Source organism: Tupaia chinensis, unplaced genomic scaffold (assembly GCF_000334495.1).
Source record: "Tupaia chinensis unplaced genomic scaffold, TupChi_1.0 Scaffold138802_1, whole genome shotgun sequence".
NCBI classification, from domain to species: Eukaryota; Metazoa; Chordata; class Mammalia; order Scandentia; family Tupaiidae; genus Tupaia; species Tupaia belangeri.
Window position 1 is genome coordinate 435,464 of NW_006198695.1, and position 8,887 is coordinate 444,350.

Below are 8,887 nucleotides of genomic sequence, written 5' to 3' on the forward strand. Positions count from 1 at the left end.
GAGAGCACACATGCCCTATAGCAAATGTTTAAAAAATAATAATAAATTAAATTAAAAATAAAAGCCATTCCAAAGATGAAAAATACTGAGTACAATTTGGACAGAAGCTCTCTTATAATTACAAATTAATAGGAATTTCTTGTTCAGCCAAAACTACATAGTCAGAGAGACAAACTTTATGCCTGTCTGCACACACAGGGAGTGGCCTATGGTCTTTAAGTTCACATAAAGGAAATATTCAGTCAGGATTATGAGTAGAAGTTGACAGCTTATTTGAACTTTTTGAGTGACATGCCTAACACCCACGCTAGGATCTCCTGTCTGGAATTGTTCTTGATCCATACAATGTACGTCACATCCAACCGCAGTTCTCTCCCGTCAGTTGAGTCACTCGGGTGGAGTATGCTGCTTGTCGCTCTCGGTATTTGTATTGTTTGATTTCAGTGTATAAATCAGCTTTCTGGTTTATAGATCAGGATTCTTAACTTTGTTTTTTTAAGATGTTTGCTGTAGGGACCAGCAGTTAGTATAATGGCTATGTCGCTGGACTCCCATGTAGTCGACTGCAGTTTGAGTCCCGGACCCAGTGGCTTAAACTCACGCCGGGCGTGTGTGCGTGCGTGCCCAAGATCCAGAGAGGAGAATGGAGAAGAAGGGATTGCGGTGTGGCCATCCTGCCTGGGGGGGGGGGGTGATTTCTCGCTTTCTGTCTCTCTGTCTCTCTCTGTCTTTCTGGCGAGCGCACGCGCCCTACAGCAAAAACCTCTCAAAAAAAAAAATCTAAAAAAAAAATAAAGATGTTTGCTGTAGGGACCTTGCACTCACAGAGACAGGTAGAGAGGAAAAGCGAGCAATCACGCCCCATGGGGGATGGCCACACCACAGTCTCTTCTCCTGTCTCCTCTCAGGGTATTGGGCACATGTGCAGACGTGCCCAGTGTTCTTTCTAAGCCATGGGGTCCTGGGCTAGAACTGCCCAGTCGGCCATGTGAGAAGTCACTGAATCTCTGCCCGGGCTGTGGGGGTAGACGTGCTGCAGTTCCTTCTCCTCCACCCTCCTCGTGGGATTTGAGGCATGCATGTCCACGTGGCAGGCATGGTTTTTAAGTCGGAGTCCAGACTGGTCCAGTCAGCTATGTGGGATCCAGCTGTCTTAACCTCCACGCCACTTGCTGACTTGAAAATGAGAAGGATTTTAACGAGGGTAAAGACTGATTACTAGTGAGGGTGTAGTGACACGGTACTCATGGGCTTTCAGTGGTAATGCAGAGGTAAGAGTGTCTCTCTAGAGATGCGTTGGCTGCAAATACTACATTAGTTTAAGGATGCTCTAATCCTTTCTTCCTTTTTCTAGAATCAAACATTACGTCTCACCATCAACTCAGGTGTAAATGGTGCATTCAGAAACAGGTGAGAAAGGTGTAGCTGTGGATTTATTTATATAGCTAATACTTATTTATATTATCTATATGTAAATAGATACTAGAGACAAGTATAGACAAAGCTATTACATTAGATACATCCAACACAGCAATCTCTAGGCACCCTCTGTGGGCTCCTCAGAGTTTTCATTTGTGCAAAATTGGTTTACGATCCAAATGACACAATCTGTGAATGAGAGAGAACCGGTAAATACGACACCGTGTAGAGATCATCCCAAGTCAGCAGCAAGACCACAGAGCAGCAGCGCGTGAACAAGTGGCCCATGAAATCCAACACGCATCAGAGGCTCTCTGTCTCTCCGCTGCAAGGAGCCAAGCTCGCATCAACAGAGTACATGGGTTACTTACACAGTCGGGAAAGAGCAAGCCAGGCCGAGCTTCCGTCAGTGTTTGTCGCACCCATGAAATTTACAGATGGAGAATGGTCCTCAGTGACTGATACACTCATATACTACCGGTTGCTTCCATGAGTTCCCATAGCTGCTGAGTAGAGGCCCAGGCCTGAAACACAGGTCCCCTGCTGTCGTTTCACACGGGATGTTTGGAAAGTTCAAATAGTTGGTTTCCATGTGTATATGTCTTATGACTTTTGTTCTTTTTTTTACACTTTATACATAGCAAAACTGATTCCATGTCTTGTTCTGTAGCAGAACTACGTCCATTGGGGACGTTCGTCCACAACGATCCAGTAGAACAGCACTAGACCGTAGGTCACAGTAGAACGGCGCTGTACCGTAGGTCACGTTGTAGTCTTCACGTCTCCAGCAACAGGCCACAAGGTTGAAAGCTAATCATTTTGTGTAATTATTGCACCCCAGGGCGTCTCTGCAGGAATCATCTAAAGTCACTGATTAATTATACAGAGACCTAAAGACCAAAATTGAATAAAAACATCAGGGGACAAGCCAAACGTTCTTGGTGGTAACATACGTATTTAATACAGGGGCAAGTGGGATTGTTGTCACGTACCTGTGGGGAAGATTGGATACCAGAGTTATAAAGCAGTGATTGATGGAAGAAATGACAAGTAATTTCAAGTGCCCTTTCTCTAACAGGAGAGTAACTTTCTTAATGTAAGCAATATGTAGCTCCTTGGTAATATCACACACAAGAACCCTTCTCACCTTAACTCACTAACCTTGTCAATAACATTCGAGGTTTAATTACCAAAACATACATGCCGATGCAGAGGTTGCTATTTTTAATCTTTTGACTGTAAACATTTTTACTTTGATGTATAAGAAATCTGTCATGCACACAAAGAAAAATCCATATTCCAGTTTCTATGTGATGGGTGTTTTTATTTTCTAGCCAAAGTTTCACAGCAATTAGGCATGGAATTTGAAATTCAAACCATCCGAGAAACTTTAGATTGTTTTTCTGTTATTTAGTTTTTGAAGTGGCATCATAAAATGAAAATAATTCATTGCTCATATATAATTATAATCTCCTTATTTATTTATATTTTTTTGCCCAAAAAGAATCAATTATTTTTGGCCTTATATGAGCAAAATCTACCGGTACACTTGAATAGAACTTACAGGTACTAGCCTTAGTCTAAGTTATTTTCCCAAGTTTAAAAAAATACTGTGACAAGGGTCAGTCTCCTGTCCTAGTAGCTCCGGGAACCGAATCCCACATGGAAAGCTGGATGGTTTGAGTCCTGGGCTAGTAGCGTGAAAACTACCCAGGCACGTGTGCATGCATGCCCAGAACCCAGCAGCAGAGGGAACTGCAGTGTGACCATGTCCGGCGGGGGGGCATGCTTTCTCCCTCTATCTCGGTGTCACTCTGCCTCTTTTTGGTGACTGCATGTACAAAATTAAAGAACTAATGCTGTGACTTGAAAAATATCTAGAGTATGTTGTATTTATTTATATTATTCACAATGATACATCAGAATTATTGTAAAAAAGCTCTCAAATGTCGATGTTGTTTGTTTTAGCCTTAATACTTGTATCTGTTATGATGATATACATTCCAAATTACACGTGGATAAAAACTCTTTATAATGCTAGTTACTTCAACTTACTCACTCAAAACTGAAGGGACATTAACTCCTGTCAACAGTAAGTTGATTTTTTAAGATTTTGTCATAGGGTGCATGTGCTTAGGAGAGAGAGACAGAGAAAGGGGGAAAGTGAGAAATCATCCCTTAAAAGGGTTGGCCGTGCTGCAGTCCCCTCGCCTTTCGAGATTTGGGCATGCGCACACACACACACACACACACACACACACACACACACACACGCCAGGGTGATTTTCAAGCTGTCGGTCCCAGACTGGGATCTCAAAGTCGGCCACGTGGGATCCAGCGCCTCCCCCTCCACACCACCCACTGGCCCACCAACGGTCATTCAATAGAGACGTAAGAACTCCAGGCCACGTTTTCTCATAAGCTCATCTGCTTACCTGCTTAGTGCATTAACACTGCTCCAAGGGACCCCCGGGGGGCAACCCTCAGTGTTTTCAGAGGAAAAATAAAAGCAGAAATGTGTTAACATTTGAAAAAAATGAAGTTGGACAGGACAGCCTAGAGAGCTTCTGAGGGTCAATAATCCTAAACTTTGAAACCTCAGAAGAGACCAACACTTAGATTAGTAGGAAGTTATTCTTTATAAAAAGACGGATACAAGAACCGAAAGACAATCAGATCTACTCTACGCGTTCTTAATGAACTGTAACAGGCTTTCAGAAACGAAGGCTTTAGGAAAAGCTCAGTTTCTCGTAAAGCGAAGTCTTAAAGGCAGAATATCGAAATGACCCGAAGTCGCTTCCAGGTGAGCGGAGGCATCACCAGGCTGCTCGGGAAAAGCCGTTTCAGCAGCCTCGCCAGGGCTTCTAAACGCAGGCCTGTGAGCAGCTCGGCTTGGTACTGGACGGGGGTTGTCATGCTGAGAGCATGTTCCCATTTAGCCTTGCTGCCTCTGGAGATCTGTATGATTATATGTTAAGTGACAAGTTAATTTAAAATTACAATGGGCACATAAGAAAGGAAAAAGAAAAGCTCACTATCTCTGGCACTCCTCAATCTGCAGTGGCTAGCTAGGGATTTCAGGTGAAGGTGATCAGCCCTTTCCTAGTCTTCTGGGGGAAGAAATAGGAGACAAACAAACAAACAAAAGACAAAGTAGCTCCTGGCCTTAGGGGCTGCAGTCTAGCTGGACAGAGAATCGTGTTGGGGCCAGCATCATGGCACAGCAGCACCGCAGTGCTCGAGAGAAGCCAGAGCGGTCCTGGCAGAGCCCAGTCCGCCTGAAGCATGCCAGCACACACGTGAACGCGGAGTCTGGGGGCTGGCGGCCGGAGGAGGAGCAGGCTGGCGGCATGAGCAGACGCTGCGGTCGGAGCTCCTCTCTCTCTCTCTCTGCCTTATGCACCCAAGGACTCTATTGTGAACAAAAGTAATTAAGACATAGTAAGTCCTTCTACAAATAAATAAATACGAAAGCCGAAGCCAATTAAGACACTGCAGATGGAATAGACAAATGCTCATTAGAAATGAAACAAATGGAGACCAGCAGGCGGAGTGTTGGTTAAGGCACTGGACACTCTCACTTGGCCAACGATGGTTTGAGTCCCGGACAAGATGGCTTGCTTTCTCAATTTCTCTCTTTCTCTCGCTCTCTCTGTCTCTCTTTTAGTCCCGGACGGCTTGCTTTCTCAATTTCTCTCTTTCTCTCGCTCTCTCTGTCTCTCTTTTGTAAAATGAAAATAAATGAATAAATAAAATTAAATAATTCTAAAAAAATAAAAAGAAATGGAATAAATGTTGAGTGAATAAATGTCAGTTTGGGTGAGATTAAGAACAAGATTAATGACAAATTTAACTCCTAAATGCACTTGCTTCTTTTCTTCTTCTTCTTCTTCTTCTTTTTTTTTTTTTTTTTTTTGGTGTGTTCTTTGTTTATTTACATTTTGCTATAGGGTGCATGTGTTCACTAGAAAGAGAAGGAGAGAGAAAGAAGTCGTCCCCCGGGGATGGCCACAACGGTAATTCCTCTTTCTCTGTCCTCTTCTGGGGATCTTGGGTGGTACTCATGTATGGGCCCTTATGATTTGTAAGGTGCTGGCCCAGGACTCAAAAGCAGAGGCAGCCACGTAGGACTCAGCTGCCTTAACCTCCAGCTACAGGCTGACCCCGTGTTCTTCCTCAGTGCTGTTTGAAGTTGGCTTATTTTCACAATGAAATGATCAATTGCTTAATACCTTTATAACTAATCCTAATCTAGTTTTTTTTTGAGTTATTTGCACATCTTGAAAATTACTCTAAACACTATTCATATTTATCCTATTGTAGTTCTCTGAGAGGAAAATTAATTCCTTTTTTGGTTTTGTGTTTTGATTTGCTATAGGGAGCATGCACTCACCAGAGACAGAGAGAGACAGAGAGAGGGAATGTGAGAAATCACCCCTCCCAGGGGAGAAGGCCATGGAGTGCTCTTTTCTCCTCCATTCTCTTCTCAGGATTTTGGAAACACAAGCACACATACCTGGTGTGATTTCCGAGTGGTCTGAGATTCAAACTGCATAGACAGGCATGTGGAATTGGGTCCCTTTAACCTCCACACCACCTGGTGGCCTCAGAAGTTGATCCTTACTGCTAAATGATTTTAGTCATTCTCCGAACTGCCCTGTAGAAAATGAAGCAAGAGGGACCAGCAGTTAGCTTAATGGCTATGTCGCTAGACCCCCATACCCAGTGACTTAAACTCACACCAGGTGCATGTGCGTGCGTGCCCAAAACCCCAGGAAGAGAATGGAGGAGAAGGGATTGCGGCGTGGCCATCCCCGCTGGGGGTTTATTTCTCACTTTCTATCTCTCTGTCTCTCTCTGTCTTTCTGGCGAGCGCATGTGCTCTATAGCAAAAACCTCTCCAAAAAAAGAAAAAAAAGAAAGAAAATGAAGCAAGACAAAGTTAAGAAGACTCTAGGTGTAATCCTGGTGAGAGATGAGCATGGCCTCAGCTACATCAGTGACAGCGACAGACAGAAGAGAGTGGATTCAAGAGAGGGAACAGAGGGAAACTGAGGCGAGGCTCGTGGATTAATTGTAGGGCAGGGATGAAGACTTGGGCAACGGGGCTGTCACTGAACGGTTAATAGAGATGGGAGGCATACGACATAGGACATTTAGAGGTGATAATGGCATGGGCTTTGCCCAAGCTTTCTTGACACATGCTGGGTAAATTCGAATAAAGGTATGTGGTAGGTGACAGTCCATACAAACATACATGAAGGAAAGAACTCAAGCTGTAAGTCTAGACTCCAAGACACTTTATAGAGATAGCAGCTGTGATCTCTGGATGGAATCGAGGCCCTTACCACCTTTCTGTATTCTTACCGCTTTATATTTATGCAACTTCATTAGTTTACAAGCCCCTCGAGGATGGAAGAAAGCTTACATTAATATTTTTTAATAATTATTTTTTTATTTATTCATTCATTTATTTCTTAATTTGACCAGAGAGATAACAGAGGGTGAGTGTGAGAGAGAACAGAAGTGAGAAAGCAAGCCACCAGACTCAGGACTCGAACCCTGGTCGGCCATGTGGGAGTGTCCAACGCCTTAACCACCACGCCACCTGCTGGTCCCATTATTTTATTATTTTTTTCATATGTGTATGATGCTGGTTCATGATAGATTCTAAATTTACACTTCCTGAAAGTTATCTTCAGCTTCAGGGTAGGGTCAGTGTTAAGCACGAACTACACTGAACAGGAAGACAACTTTATCAAAAGGTTCTTTATAGGAAAGAACTTAGAAAAGTTTATGGAAAATAGAATTCAAGTAAACATTCATTTTGGTACAAAGTTATTTTTAAATCCATTCTAGTTTGTTTTTCACAATATGTACTATCCATAAATTTTTGAAGAACTCCTCATATATAATTCGTAATCTCAATAGATAATAAATAATTTAGGCATCTTGGTTATGTACTCATTAATTAATTATTAATGAAACATTTTGAATAATTATTTGTAAAGCACTGTGACAGATCAAAATGTTTTTATTTTTTGTGTTTTTTTGAGAGATTTTTTTCTATAGGGCGCGTGTGCTCGCCAGACAGACAGAGAGAGGCAGAGAGACAGAAAGTGAGAAATCACCCCCCAGTGGGGATGGCCATGCCACAATCCCTTCTCCTCCAGTCTCCTCTCGGGATCGTGGGCACGCATGCACACGCACCCAGCATGAGTTTAAGCCACCGGGTCTGGGACTCAAACCATGGTTGACTATGTGGGAGTCCAGCGACATAGCCATTATGCTAACTGCTGGTCCCAGATCAAAATGTTTTTAATTCAATTTCCCAAAATATATGGAAGACATTAAAATTTATACTTTAAACTGTTGCAAAAAAGACTTAACTAAGCATTTTTTTCAGTAACATTTTTATTTATAGACATAATATTTGGGGTCAGCAAGCGGCATGGTGGTTAAGGCACTGATCCCACATAGTTGACTCAGTGGTTTGAGTCTAGGGTTTGCAAAATACACCAGGCACATGTGCATGCATGCCCCAAATCCCAGGAGAATGGAGCAAAGGGGATGGCAGCACGGCCATCCACTCAGGGAAGATTTCTCACTTTTCTCTCTCTGTTCTTCTCTGGTGAGCACATGCACCTTATAGCAAAAATCTGTAGCAAAGCGAGAGAAAGAGAAAGAAAGAAGAAAGAAAAAGAAAGAGAGAAAAAGAAAGAGAAAGAAAGAAAAAGAGAAAGAAAACTAGTTCTTTTCACCCTATGCCTTCCTTCTTCATCGCATCTACATAGTTTTCCTTCTGTAGATACCGTAGGACGCGTGCGTGCATGAGTAAACGCTGCATGAGTTGCTGGTCTGGAATCAGAAGCTCTCTAACGGGTAAGGCGTTTCACACAGTTGTCTCCACCTTCCAGTGCCGGCATTCCACTCTGAACAGACACCACTTTGTTATTCACCCACCTGCTGACAGCCCGAGCTGTTTGTACACCGGGGCTGTTGGGACTAGCCCTGAGGTGTGCGTTGGGGTGCAGATATGTTATGACCTCCTGATCCTCCCGATCTCCTTTCTCTTGGGTGGACTCCCAGTAGTGAGAGCGCTGAATGGAGGGTGACTGCAGGGACCGGAAAGGAGAGTGGGGAACAGGAGTCTGACTAGTGGACACTCACTGGCAGGCAGACGGAGGAATGGCTTGTACTGTTCTAAAACACAGCAGGGAGAATAGAGATGGCAAAAACTTGTGCATCTCAAAGTAACTAAAAGGGAAGATTTGAAATGTTCCCAACACAAATCATGCCAACCGGCTAAGAAGATGGGTATACTAATTACCCTGACTCAGTCACTGCAAATGGTAATCTTGCGTGGAAAATTGTATCGTGCCCCAAGGAACATGCAAACTTGTCGTATATTACTTAAAATATTCTTGAAGAAATGATGCCTTTTTCATCTTCCCAATTATAAAAAGTG